At 36.9% G+C, this 15,242-nt stretch overlaps 1 protein-coding gene across 7 annotated transcripts in view; it reads left to right on the forward strand.

Annotated features, from left to right (window-relative positions):
- The window catches only part of LOC100877696 (uncharacterized), a 186,010-nt gene that overhangs the window by 51,533 nt on the left and 119,235 nt on the right, over window positions 1-15,242 (forward strand). For all 7 annotated transcript variants that reach the window (XM_076533469.1, XM_076533476.1, XM_076533459.1 and 4 more), the window contains one exon: window positions 13,681-13,725. The gene's annotated coding sequence lies outside the window, so the exon portion shown is untranslated. The remainder of the gene's footprint in view (window positions 1-13,680; window positions 13,726-15,242) is intronic.

Consider the following 15,242-nt stretch of genomic DNA (forward strand, 5'->3'; position numbering starts at 1 on the left):
GTGAATTATTGAACTATGCTATTGATCAACATTTATCTGTTCGTAACGATATTGTGTAGGTCGGCGAGAATTTAATATCATATTTCTTTCTTCTTCCAAGTTACGTGTCGTTTACGTATATGAACATTCTTACGTGTATGAAATTCCCTAGATACAAAAATTTATAACATACACTAGACATAAAAAATCACTAGATTCTAATACTTCCAAAGCACAATATCCCTAAGCTTCAAAGTCTTCAGATCCAAAAATTCCTAAATTCTAAAATACCCAAAATTACTGTTCTCACAATTCTAGATCTCAAAATTCCATGGCAAAAGTTCCTAGGCATGAAATCTCTAAGTACCAAAATCCCTAGATCTTGATACTCATAAATCACAATAACCCTAAATCTCAGAATCCCATAGTAAAAGTCCCTAAACATAAAATCTATAAATACCAAAATCCCTAGATCTTGATACTCATAAATCACAATAACCCTAAATCTCAGAATCCCATAGTAAAAGTCCCTAAACATAAAATCTATAAATACCAAAATCCCTAGATCTTGATACTCATAAATCACAATAACCCTAGACCACAAAATCCCATGGTAAAAGTTCCTAAACATAAAAATCTATAACTACGAAAATCCCTAGATTTCATTACTCCTTAATCACAATAACCCTAGATCTAAAAATCCCGTGGTAAAAGTCCCTAGACATAAAAATCTATAACTACAAAAATCTCTAGATCTCAAAATCCCATGGTAAAAGTCCCTAGACATAAAAATTTATAACTACAAAAATCCCTAGATCTCAAAATCACGTGGTAGATGTCCCTAAGCATAAAAATCCATATCTACCGAAATCCCTAGATCTCGATACGCGTCTCCGATGTTCGAATAACAGAACACGGCAGTTTCCAGTCTTCCAGCAGAGAAATGATCGTAATCGTAAATAATTGAACGCGAGTCAGCTGCAGAGAGTGCAATCTAGAGAAGAGCGCGCGCACAGCACGCGTGGATACATCGAGTCTCGAGAGTGTCATCGGTATCAGACGGCTGGCGAACAAGCAAACATACGCCTAATGCAAATGATCAATTTATGTTAAGCAACCAACCACTCTGAGTTGGCAACGTGTAAACGAGAAACTCCGTGGAACTCGTGGGGGAGAGGCCGAGAGTATGACGGAATTAAGGGAATTCAAACGGGGCCACACGAGCACCGTTAAATAAGGAAGTTCATTGACGACAGTTAACGCGAGGACGTCGCATTATGCCCGGCCTGCAATTCTCTGACAAAGGGCGAAAGTCGCGCACCGTGACAACCATGGGAAGAAAGAGGATCCTTCCCTTCTTCGCTGTCGCCGATAAATTATTCTCTCTCGGCCATTTGCTTGCGCTAAATATGGCCGGCATTGTAGTCCTGTCGGTAACTGCTGCGAATTTAATTCGTGTAAACGCGATTGTAAAAGCGAGGGCTCAAAGTCCGGGGTTATAATAATTCATTTATATGGCTGGGTTAACTGTACAAGTGTACTATGTAGTACTGTGGTTATAACATATTGCTGTGTCGTATTATTGTAGTGTTATACGATGTTGTGTATAACACTATAATGTTATTTTACTATTCAACTGTGCTATCTTATTATTTTAGTGTTGTACGGTTTCGTGCTATTTTGATATAGTACTGTACTGTTTTATAGTAACATACTACTGTTTTCTGTATTACTGTGTCACAGTTTTATTTTATTACGACAGTAGATGTTTTCTACTATCTCTTTATAATATATTCCGGTACTGCTGTATTGTATCACTGTACTGTTTTAGTACGATTGCAGTATACTGTTATGCAAGCGCTGCTTGACCATTTAATTCTCTCACTAGAATGTTGTATTCAATTCTCTGTACATACGTATTGTTATGGATAGTTCCATAAATATCGAATAGCCATAAAAGTATTCAGCATCTGCTCTTACTATGGAAATTGAAGAATACAAACATTGAGAAATCGAAAAATTGATAAATTGAAAATTTGAAGAATTGAACAATCGGGTAATTGGAAAATTGAAATCTAGAAAAATTGAGGAATTGAATAATTGAAAAATTGGAAAACTGAAAAACTGAAATCTAGAAAAATTGAAAATTTGAAGAATTGGAAATTTGAAGAATTGGACATTTGCAGAATTGGAAATTTGCAGAATTGTAAATTTGCAGAATTGGAAATTTGAAGAATTGGAAATTTGAAGAATTGGAAGTTTGAAGAATTGGAAATTTGAAGAATTGAAAAATTTAAGAATTGAAAATTTGAAGAATGGGAGTTTTGAAGAATTGAGAAATTGGAGAATTGGAAATTTCAAGAATTGAAAAATTTAAGAATTGGAAACTTGGAGAATTGAAAAATTGGAGAATTGGAAAGTTAAAGAATTGAAAAATTGAAGAATTAAAAATTTGAAAAATTGAAGTTTTGAACAATAGACGAATTAACAAATCTTGGAACTGAAAGATCGAAAAATCAAAGAATTGAAAAAGTCCTAGAATTGAAAGAGACTTGCTACAGCACGAACGAAATAATAAAGTCTAAAATTGAAATCGTACATTTCATCTGTCCGGTCATTGTCGTACCTCCCGTCAGCTCCGAACAACAAGTACAACAGAAAGAGGCGTTGCACCTGTATAAAATATGTAGCTATATGCATAGCCGTGTATCGATCGATATCACGCGATATTAAAGCAGGCAGACATCGATGGCTGGAAATGCGCATCAAAGTTCTTCATCGAACCAATTCCGAGATCAATCGACTGAAAGTTCATTTCGGCCCATCAGACGCCGGCTGAAATCTGGATTAAACGTTCGGGTTATCGAATTCAATCGACCCTACGTGCACCCTTCGTTTCTCACTCCCTTCGTTCGGACCCATATTAATCCCTTAATATTTTCAGCGCGAAAAACGAATTAAATCGTCCCCGTAAAACTGCCTCGCGTCGGATACAATGAATATCGAACCCTGTTTCGGTATTTAATAATAAAATTTGTTGAGTTAAATTTATTTTGTGGATGAATTAATGAGGTAGGTTTTGGGCGAGGTATGTTATGGGTTAATCAAGTTTATATGGAATTGGGGATTTGTATGTGGTATTTAATGTTTAATATAATTTTTGATATTTGTGAATTGATAGAACATGACTTAAATTATAAGTCATATAAGTTAATTATGTTAATGATAATATTAATTTACGTTATTAATTTAATATTTCTAACACATCAAATTTTCAAATTCCCAAATTTCCACCATCCCAAATTTCTAACTCCCCGAATTCTCAAATTCCCAAATTTCCACCCTCCCAAATTCTCAAATTTCCAAATTTCTAACTTTCCAAATTCGCAAATTCTCCAATTTCCACGCTCCCAAATTTCTAACACCCCAAATTCTCAAATTCCCAAATTTCTAACCCCCCAAATTTCCAACACCTCAAATTCTCAAATTCCCAAATTTCCAACATCTCAAATTTCTAACCCCCCAAATTTCCAACATCCCAAATTCTCAAATTCCCAAATTTCCACCCCCCCAAATTCTCAAATGTCCAAATTTCCAACACCCCAAATTCTCAAATTCACAAATTTCCAATAACTCAAATTTCTACCCCCCAAATTTCCAACATCCCAAATTCTCAAATTCTCAAATTTCCACCCCCCCAAATTTTCAAATGCCCAAATTTCCAACACTCCATATTTCTAACCCCCAATTTCTCAAATGCCCAAATTTGCAAATTCTCCAATTTCCACGCTCCCAAATTTCTAACACCCCAAATTCTCAAATTCCCAAATTTCCAACGCCCCAAATTCTCCAATTCCCAAATTTCCAACACCCCAAATTTCTACCTCCCCAAATTTCCATCACCCCAACTTTTCAAATTTCCAAATTTCCACCACCCCAATTTCTAACTTCCTAAATTCTCAAATTCCCAAATTTCTAACCCCCCCAATTCCCAACTCCCAAAATTCTCAAATTGAGGTTAAAAACAATGAACAATCCCGGCAATATATCCTGCGATAAAGTTGACAGCCCACATTCAGACTTCTTTCACAGAATTCAAATTATTCTACAAATCAAACACGATTAAATATTGTATAACCCCTTTCATGATTGTTATTCCGTTATCCGGTGAAGAAAATAATTGAATTGCTGTTGGCATAATAAATGAAGGGATATTTTTGAAAGTCACCGCGTATAACTCTTTTAAAAACGCCTTCGAGGCAAAGTACAGTGAATTAACCGGTCGTTTGAGAACGCGTGACTCGACTAAGCGATTCGTCATTCGAAAACGTGCTCAAATTGTGTGTAATGAGTTAACTCATTACTCGACTACGCGTACGATGAATTAACCCGTTACGTGAGAATGTTTCGACGGTCATACGCGATGCGTAATTGAGAACGAACCGTTTGAAAAATGGAAGCACGTTGTTCGTGGTGCAATGTCCTTCGATTGTAGTCGATGTATTTTACCCGTAGACAATTATCGAATATGGAAAATTTGCAAAAAATTTTAACGTTATGTAAATTTAGGAAAATTTAGCGATTGTTATAATTTAACACATAAATGGTTATATAGGAAAATTTGGGCGCCTTGTTGTGGATGTCAATAACTTTATTTTTGAAGAAAGCATGAACCTTTGTGAAATTATAATATCTGGTTAATGTTAAGTTAATAACGAGTTGATAGTAAGTTTATAATATTATTTGGGGTGATGAAAATTTGGGAGTTTAAGAATTTGGGGAGTTAGAAATTTGGGAATTTGAAAATTTCAGAATTTAGCAAGTTGGAAATTTGGGCATTTGAGAATTTGGGAGGGTGGAAATTTGGGAATTTGAGAATTTGGGGTGTTGGAAATTTGGGAGAGTGGAAATTGGAGAATTTGAGAATTTGGGGAGTTAGAAAATTAGGGTGGTGGAAATTGGGAATTTGAGAATTTGGGGGGTTAGAAATATGGAGTGCTGGAAATTTGGACATCTGAAAATTTGGGAGAGTGGAAATTTGGGAATTTGAGAATTTGGGGTGTTAGAAATTTGAAGTGTTGAAAATTTGGGCATTTGAGAATTTGGAGTATTGAAAATTGGGAAGGTTAGAAATTTGGGAATTTAAGTATTTGGGAAGTCAGAAATTTGTTTTGGTGGAAATTTGGGCATTTGAGAATTTGCATCGCTCATCCATATGGAACACGATAATTACAGAGCTCGTTCAAAATATTTTGAAAGACACCCAAGTCGATTTAAAAATACACACCCTGTATACTGTCAATATATCAGAACTGTCAATATCGATGAACATACAGAGAAAGATATTGACAGTACGTCAATATCTAATTGTAAATACGAACGGATGACAATTGAAATATTTTTTCTTTTGATTAGATACCGTTGAATACAATTTCAACACCGAATGTATGATCGATAAATATTGAACGTGCTAGGTAAATATAGTTGCTCGATAAATGTATAAATAAATGATGTTCCATCTACTGTGCTGTGTACACAACACTTTTTAACGTTGTGCTAATATTGTATTATTTAACTGGTAATGTATTTGGCGTATTGATTACATTTTACTGTATTGAAAATACATTAACCACGTACTAACAATATTTTATTTACAATATCGTGTTTACAGCATTGTGCTAATAACGGTGTATTAATAATACTGACAACGTTGAACTGAACATATGACAGTGTACTAACATTATCGCATTAGCACTGATATCGTGTTGATAAAATTTAATCGACGATAATACGTCGATAAGACAACGTATTAAAACAAAATGTAATTTCTGCTGGAATAAAATGCAGCGGTAAATTATAATGCGTATTACGTGGAGCTGAAGAATAAAAAGAAACGGAACAAGAATTACAGCTTCTTTGTTCCCTGAACCTTTTACGTCGATTCTCTTCCGCGGTATAAATGGATCAATCGAACGGAGAGCACGAAAAAAAAAGACGAACAGCGTGGAAAAGAAGCCGGAGAAAAGAAAAGACAGGAAATGAAAAAGGGAAACAGCTCCTCCGTTGAGACAAGAACTAAGTACGTCGAAGTAACCAGACCGAACCATGCTGATTTATTATTTTAATTGGATCGTTTAATTACCGATCCGATTATCCGCGCATCGACGTGATGGCGCGACGATTCGAACGAAACGAGTTCGAGTAGATGAATCGATATGCTTGGATGCATTGAGGGAAGGCTTCGAATAAGAGTGAGAAAGGAATCTTTCAGTATTTTTTTACTTTGAAGGAAATGCAAGTTTAATATTTTTGATAGAGTTAACTTTTTAATGTGAGAATATTAGAATTTTTATATTTCTGGATTGTGGAATTTGGGAATTTGTATTCTTCGCAAGTTTAATATTTTAGGTTTGATTAGAGTATGTTATATTCCCGCATTTTTTAATTTTATATTATCACATTCTTAATTTTGTAAAATTAAAAATTCCGAAATTTCACATTCCCATATTCCACATTCCCTTATTTCATCTTCCCTCATCCCACATTCCAACACTTCACATTCTCAGATTCCACATTCCCATATTTCACGTTCTCATATTCCACATTTCCATATTTCACATTCCCAGATTCCACATTCCACGATTTTGCATTCCCACATTCCACTTTCCCTTATTTCATCTTCCCACATTCCAACACTTCACATTCCAAAATTCCACATTCCCATATTTCACATTCCCAGATTCCACATTCCCATATTTCACATTCCCAGATTCCACATTCCCATATTTCACGCTCTCATATTCCACATTTCCGTATTTCACATTCCAAGATTCCACATTTCAAAATTTCACATTCCCACATTCCACATTCCAAGATTTTGCATTCCCACATTCCACTTTCCCTTGTTTCATCTTCCCACATCCCACATTCCAACACTTTACATTCCCAAATTCCACATTCTCATATTTCACATTCCCAGATACCACATTCTCATATTTCACATTCCCAGATTCCACATTCTCATATTTCACATTCCCAGATTCCACATTCCCATATTTCTCATTCCCAGATTCCACATTCCAAAATTTCACATTCCCATATTCCACATTCCGAAATTTCGCATTCCTACATTCAAAAATTTCACATTCCCACATTCCAAATTTCAAGATTTTGCATTCCTACATTCCTAAGTTGTACATTTCCAACTCTCACATTCCAAGATTTTGCATTCCCTCATTCCTAAGTTATACATTCCCAGATCTCACATTTCCAAGTTAAACATCCCTAAATTTCCCAATCCCACATTCCAAATTAGTACGTTCACAGATCTCACCATTCTCAAACATCACATCCTTACATTCACAAATTGCACATGTCTACATTCCCCATTCCGCAATCGTACATCTCCCTTCATCAAATAAAGTCCCTCCCACAAAAACCGTTTCCATCCCATTACTTTCATATCAGTATTATTCACACAAGTACAAACATTGCACTTTCATTAACCGCAATATTAGTAATTTTGAAATTCATTAAAATACCGCAAATCCTATAAAAATATCTCTTAACGCTACAAAAGAAAAAATGCAAAAGTTAAAGGAAGTAAGAAAATAAATTGTAAGATAAAAGGCGAAAGAAAATGGATAGCGATTTTCCGTGGCGTAATGTCCGGAATATTCATCGGACGATTTGTCTTCCGGTGTAACGAAAAATCGTGCTTTACCCACCGGTAAATTATTCCCGTGGGATATTTATGATTTTTAGGAGCGGCGAGCGATAAAATTCCAGCCTCTTTAAGCTGGCACGCTCCGAACCGCGTCCAGCTGGAACGCGGGCCGAGAAAGATCGGGCAATTAAACGGTAGATTTTATTGCCCCGATACCATGCAGCTTTTCGAATTAGCATAACCTCGTGGCTACCTAAGGGAACACCATCTGTGTATTTCTACATACTATATTAGTACTCCGCGTGTATTTAATAACATGGCGAACGGGGCCTTTCTATTTGGACCTTTAAACTCTTAAATTATTTGTGGCGGTAGCTATTTAGTGATAGGATGTGTTAATGTATGGGATAATTATTTTATTGTATGTTAATGATGAGGTTTTGGTTGGGAATTGTTTTTTGGGGAAATTTTTGGGTGGGGTTTGGAAATGAAGGGGTTTGGGATTTGAGAATTTGCGAATTTAGGAATTTGGGGAGTTAGAAGTTTGGGGGTTGGAAATTTGGGAATGTGAGAATTCGGGGTGATGGAATTTTAGAATTTGAGAATTTTGGGGAGTTAGAAATTTGGGGTGATGGAATTTGGAAGATTTGAGAATTTGGGGGGTTGGAAATTTGGAAGTGTGAGAATTCGGGGTGATGGAATTTTAGAATTTGAGAATTTTGGGGAGTTAGAAATTTGGGGTGATGGAATTTGGAAGATTTGAGAATTTGGGGGGTTGGAAATTTGGAAGTGTGAGAATTCGGGGTGATGGAATTTTAGAATTTGAGAATTTTGGGAAGTTAGAAATTTGGGTTGATGGAATTTGGAAAATTTGAGAATTTGGGGGGTTGGAAATTTGGAAGTGTGAGAATTCGGGGTGATGGAATTTGAGAATTTGAGAATTTGGGGGGTTGGAAATTTGAAAATGTGAGAATTGGGGGTGGTGGAATTTGGGAATTTGAGAATTTGGGGGTTGGAAATTTGGGAATGTGAAAATTCGGGGTGATGGAGTTTGAGAATTTGAGAATTTGGGGGGTTGGAAATTTGAAAATGTGAGAATTGGGGGTGGTGGAATTTGGGAATTTGAGAATTTGGGGGTTGGAAATTTGAGAATGTGAGAATTTGGGGTGTTGGAATTTTAGAATTTGAAAATTTTGGGGAGTTAGAAATTTGGGTTGATGGAATTTGTAAAGTTTGAGAATTTGGGGGGTTGGAAATTTGGAAGTGTGAGAATTCGGGGTGATGGAATTTGAGAATTTGAAAATTTGGGGGGTTGTAAATTTGAAAATGTGAGAATTGGGGGTGATGGAATTTGCGAATTTGAGTATTTGGAGAGTTAAAAATTTGAGGTGCTGGAATTTCAGAATTAGGGAGTTGGGGTTGTGGTTGGAAATTTGATAATTTGTGGAATTGGAAATTTATGCACTTGCAAATTTGAGAAGCGTAAAATTAGAAAATTTGAAAGTCTGAGAAATTTTATATATTTTACAATACGAGAAATTTCCTTACCCTTAAAGTTGAGAATTTAAGAATCTTGTAAAATTTCAAATTTCAGTATTTAAAGAATTATATATTTTTGAACTGTAATCCACAAAAGTATAACATTAATTCAGTTACATGTACTATGTAACATTTCCTCGAAACTATTGGTAACATAGTCATTATAAACTAAATTATCGCGTTAGTTGTACGGTGAAGCAATCGACGCAGCGAGTGGCAACATCTGCGTTGTGGTATCGCTAGTTCGAAGTAATTTCTTGAGCATTAGTTACACTTGAGATGTGGTAAAAGTGGGATTGTACCGTATTTCTGGCTTAAACAGAAATCTTGCATCTATTGTAAAACATTTAGTAAAAAGATATTTATTTGAAATTACATTAAACTAAATGTTGAACGTATCATCTGCAAGTGCAAATTATTAACCCCCTTTGCTTCAATGTACTCATTTGGATACACGGTATTCATCGAGTTTCATAAAACATGAAATGTACACATGTGTTCCCATTGTACTCGTATGAGTACTAAAGTTTATAATTTCTAACCCTCCAAATTCTCAAATTTCCAAATTTCTAATCTCTCAAATTTGAAAACGTACCTTTTCTGCATAATTACTCTAACCTAACCTAACCTCCCCGCTCGATAATCGCCCGAGTAACAGCACAAATTTTCCCAAAAGAAAAAATTTGCAAAAAAAAACAAAAATCCGTAAAAATAGCTATTCAGCCTAATTACAAAAAATTGAGAAAAGTACATATTCCGTGTAATAACCAAACGCGGTAACAAGCATAATGGAAAGCGTAAACGTCGATCAGCAATGCGGAGACAAGAATCGCTTCAGCTATCGTCCGGTTGTTTAATCAGCGGCGCGGATGTTGTCAGAGTACGGTTTCGAACCGGCGCCAGTTTCGACCGCGAACGGCAATATTTTCAGCGGCTACCTCGCGATTGCTGCTAATTTCATTCGCCAGAGCGGTTGGTATTAATTTTCGCTGGTGGCCGAAACAAGCTGTGGCGAACGTTCAATCCGTTCTGTTTCGCTGGGTCGGCAGGAAACGGCGTTAATTTTACGCCGCCCACCCGCCTTCTTCGACCGTTTGCCGAGAACCTGTCACTTGGTTCGTCTCGTTGCACGGCTCGCTAATTCTGTCCTCGATCGCGAGCGACGTTCTACATACGATCTGTCTCGTTGCTGTCACTCCTTTCACCGGGAATAACGCTAATTTTGACCACCGTCGGTGTTTACGCTAGACGTCCCTCCTCGGGATCGGCCCTTTTGATCGATCGTCGCCGCTCGTCTGGAAATGGTCGGTATCTACGCGAAAAATGACGAGTATCCGGCTAAATTTGCCCTTTTACTTCGGGGATCGTAAATAACCTCGGTGGAACGTTTCAGACCTCGGTACGAATGTTCTTTCTCTATTCGGTTTTAGGAGTATGAGTTTCTTCAGTTCGCGAATTCTCGTGTTTTATGGTTTGTGATTTATAAATCCAGCAATTCTGCAATTCTCAATTTGCAACAATTACCGATACCATAATTTCCAACTTCGGTTTCCAATTTCAAATTACACTATTCGGAATTCTCAGCAGCACAATTCCCTATTATGCAAAATTCAATTCCATAATTACTAACTCCACCACACGCAATTTCACAATTCCTAATTCCGCAGATTGCAATTCCAAAATTCCCAATTCCGCAGATTGCAATTCCACAATTCCCAATTCCGTAGATTGCAATTCCACAATTCCCAACTCTACAAATTGCATTTCCATAATTCCCAATTGCACCACACGCAATTCCACAATTCCTAAATCCACGAATTGCAATTCCACAATTCCCAATTCCACAAATTGCAATTCCACCATTCCCAACTCTACAAACCGCAATTCCACAATTCCCAATTCCGCAAATTGCAATTCCATAATTCCCAACTCCACAAATTGCAATTCCACAATTCCCAACTCCACAAATTGCAATTCCACAATTCCCATCTCCAAAAATTGCAATTCCACAATTCCCAACTCCAAAAATTGCATTTCCATAATTCCCAATTGCACTACACGCAATTCCACAATTCCTAATTGCATCACATGCAATTCCACAATTCCCAATTGCAAAAATCATAATTCCACAACTTCCAATCCCATCACCCCCAATTCCACCGCACGCAATTCCACAATTCCCAATTGCATCGCCCGCTGTTCGATCATTTAATATTTTAATTCTGCAATTGTCATCTTCACAAATTGCAATTCCAGAAACCCCAGTTCCATGAATCTCAATTGCATGATCTCCAATCCCACACATCGCAATTCCCAACTCAGCAAATTCCAGTTCTACAGTTCCCAATTGCAGCTTGTTAAATTTTCAAATCACATAATTCGACACTTCCATAATTCTACAATCCCTCAGTTCCTGAGTCCCACAATTCCTGAACTTCAACACTGATTCTCAATTCCAAAATTGATGAGTGTAGAGATTTGTATATTTCTTACACTGTCAGTTATCGATTCTCGGCTCCGAAGTTTTCCTTTTATCGAAACGATTAAACAGAAATGGCAATGTTATCCGCAGTAGCATTACAGTACCAGTTAGCAATAAGTTCGTTCTCGTCGCGAAGTCAATCTCCTGGAGCGGTTCGAGCGCTTCCGGTGTTAACTACTCGTTGAGCAGAGCTTGTCGATCGTTAATTTCAGAGGCGAGAAAAAAGTCGACGAGCGAGTTACCGTAAATAAATTTGCATAGCCGTTTCGATGATCGATGGAAGCTCGTTTTTAGCGGCGAAACAGGAAGAGAGAGTTCCTGCTACTAATAGCTACACGTTCTTGTTGTTTTAGCGTTTTGTCCTTCTTTTAGTGCCGCTCGAAAAACTTCTCGCTTCGAAAGATTTGTCCGAAGTCGATTTCCGAACATTCGTTCTTGTTCGACGACGCTCTAATCTGTTGGACAAATTGAAGTTACTCTTTGTACATTGTTTGGGAACACATAGTTCGACGGCTGTTCTATCCATAGCTACGAAAGTACGTTCTTCAAAGTTTAACTCGATAGTATTGCTTTTTTGACTGTTGGGGGGACGTGTGTTTGATGTTGTTTGTGTTGGGAAGTTGAGCGGCAGGTTGTTTATTCGGTGTGATGTAGAATGGATGTGTTATTTGTTTGACATGGAGTGGCTTCGATGCGTTGTACAATCAACCTAGTATTTATTAGACACGTTGTATGATCAAGTTGTTTGGTAGACGCGTTATACAATCAACGTGTTGTACTATGCGTTGTACAATCGATGTGTTGAACTATGCGTTGTGTAATTGTCGCATTGTACAATTAACGCGTTGATGTACCATGCATTGTACAATCGTTGCGTTGTTGTATCGTGCGTTGAATAATTGTCGCGTTGTACAATCAACGCGTTGATCTACCATGCATTGTACAATCAGTGCGTTGATGTACCATGCGTTGTACAATCGTCGCGTTGATGTACCATGCGTTGAGTAATTGTCACATTGTAAAATTAACGCGTTGATCTACCATGCGTTGTACAATCAATGCGTTGTTGTACCATGCGTTGAATAATTGTCGCGCTGTACAATCAACGCATTGTTGTACCATGCCTTGTGCAATAGTCGCGTTGTGCAATCAGTGCGTTGATGTACCATGCGTTGTACAATCAGTGCGTTGATGTACCAAGCGTTGTACAATCGTCGCGTTGTACAATCAGTGCGTTGATGTACCATGCATTATACAATCAGTGCGTCAATGTACCATGCGTTGTACAATCGTCGCGTTGTACAATCAGTGCGTTGATGTACCATGCGTTGTACAATCAGTGCGTTGATGTACTGTGCGTTGTACAATCTTCGCGTTGTACAATCAGTGCGTTGATGTACGGTGCGTTGTACAATCAGTGCGTTGATGTACCGTGCATTGTACAATCAGTGCGTTGATGTACCATGCGTTGTACAATCGTCGCGTTGTACAATCAGTGCGTTGATGTACGGTGCGTTGTACAATCAGTGCGTTGATGTACCATGCGTTGTACAATCATCGCGTTGTACAATCAGTGCGTTGATGTACCATGCGTTGTACAATCGTCGCGTTGTACAATCAATGCGTTGTTGTCCTATGCGTTGTGTAATCATTGCGTTACTGTAGTATACATTATGCACTCGTCGCGTTGTGCAATGAACGCGTTGTTTTCCTATACATTGCACAAACAATCCATTACACTATCTCGCATTGCACAATCTACCTATTATATTGCCACTCATTACAACCTTTGAGTTACAACCTTCAAATCATCAAAGCAACTCATACAATCCATCCAAAATACCCTTAACATAACAGTATAGCTAATAAATACACGTGAAGATCTAATGTTCCGAATGCATTACACATTAATTAAGATTTTAATTAACACTTAATGAATCAGTAATTGATCGGTTTAATGCAACGTAACGATGAATCTACATATAATAACGTATCGTTAATTTCTTCTTTCCAGATCGGTGAATCCTAAGGGAATCGAAGTACACCGCAGGACTTGTCGGTAAGTAATTTACTGAATTCTATTAGAGTAACACCCGTTGGTGAAACTCGAGCGAAACTCTCCGGTCAACGACACGGGTTCATTTTTTCCTAGTTCGTTCGCGTGCTTACAGACGGTAACTGTGTTGTCTGTCGATGCTTCCTACAGTAATTAACTTTTACTGGATACAATTAAACGAAACAGCTGGAACTTTTCTTCGGTAGATCGATTAAGTCTTTTACACGGATAATTATTTTACGAACTCTGTCATTTCAGTCGAAGTATATATTTCAAGGGATATCTTTCGTGCTCTGTTTTGTGTCGCATATTTGTAACAGAATGCAACACGGAGTTAAGTGACACTTTCACTGCTTTTATTGCAACACTTCTGTGTTTCACGAAACTTTTTGCTCTACTAATTATTTTAGGTATTCGAAAGTAACTAATTGTCTGTAAATGTTTTGTCAGAGGTAAATTAACAATGTCTTTGCAAAAGTGATAGCCTGTAAACAATATCTTATCAAAGTTAATTGTATGTGATCAATATTTTGCCTGAATTAATTCTGTATATACTATATTTTGTTAAAAGTGATTGACTGTAAACAATATCTTATCAAAGTTAATTGTACATGAACAACATTTTGCCTGAATTAATTGTGTATATACAGAATTTTGTAAAAAGTCACTGTCTTTAAATAATACCTTGTCAAAGATAATTATCTTTATGAACAATATTTTATCAAAAATAATTGTGCAAAAATATCCTGTTCATCTACAACTGTCTCTTTTGCATAAAATATTATATCATGTTTACTATAATAAACAGTATCGAACGGTCTACCAAAGTATCCCATAGAACCTTATCAAATTTCCCGAGTAAGGGTCTGCTAAGGATTGTGTAGGGTTGAAATTTTCAATATCCTACCAGCGAAATTTATGCCAGCCATCGTAACGATGCTCTGTTTCTTTTTTCTCCTTTATTTGGATTCCTTTAGACTCGAGACTTCCCATGAAAAAAAATCAGCCCACCTAGTCGTTCGAACTTCTCGATTGAACTTCTTTCTTCGAGTATACTATTTACAAGTTTTCCCTTTTCTTACGAATCAGCTGCGTCGCTGAATGGAACGACTATATTCTTTACACGCGTCGCAAACTATCGCTGCAGTGGCGTAACTAGAATACGTTTCATTCTGGTGTTTGGTTACAAACTTATCAATTTTTCAAATTTTTATATTTATGTATTTTGACAGATTCATTATTATGCAAAAATTTGTGAAATTGTGGAGATTTTCTTAGCTGTGTAACTACAAATTTTGGAAATTCCTCAAATTCCTGAATCTTAAAATTTTTCAAGTTCATTTTCGAATTCCATAAAATCCCTAGATTCTTTAAATTCTCTAGATTCCCTAAATTTCCCACATTTTCCAGATTTTCCAAATTCCCCAGATTTCCCAAATCCCCGATTCCCCAAATTCCCCGGATTTCCCAAATCCCCCGATTCACCAAAGTCCCTAGATTCCCCGAATTCTCTGGATTCT

This window comes from Megachile rotundata, chromosome 1 (assembly GCF_050947335.1).
Source record: "Megachile rotundata isolate GNS110a chromosome 1, iyMegRotu1, whole genome shotgun sequence".
NCBI classification, from domain to species: domain Eukaryota; kingdom Metazoa; phylum Arthropoda; class Insecta; order Hymenoptera; family Megachilidae; genus Megachile; species Megachile rotundata.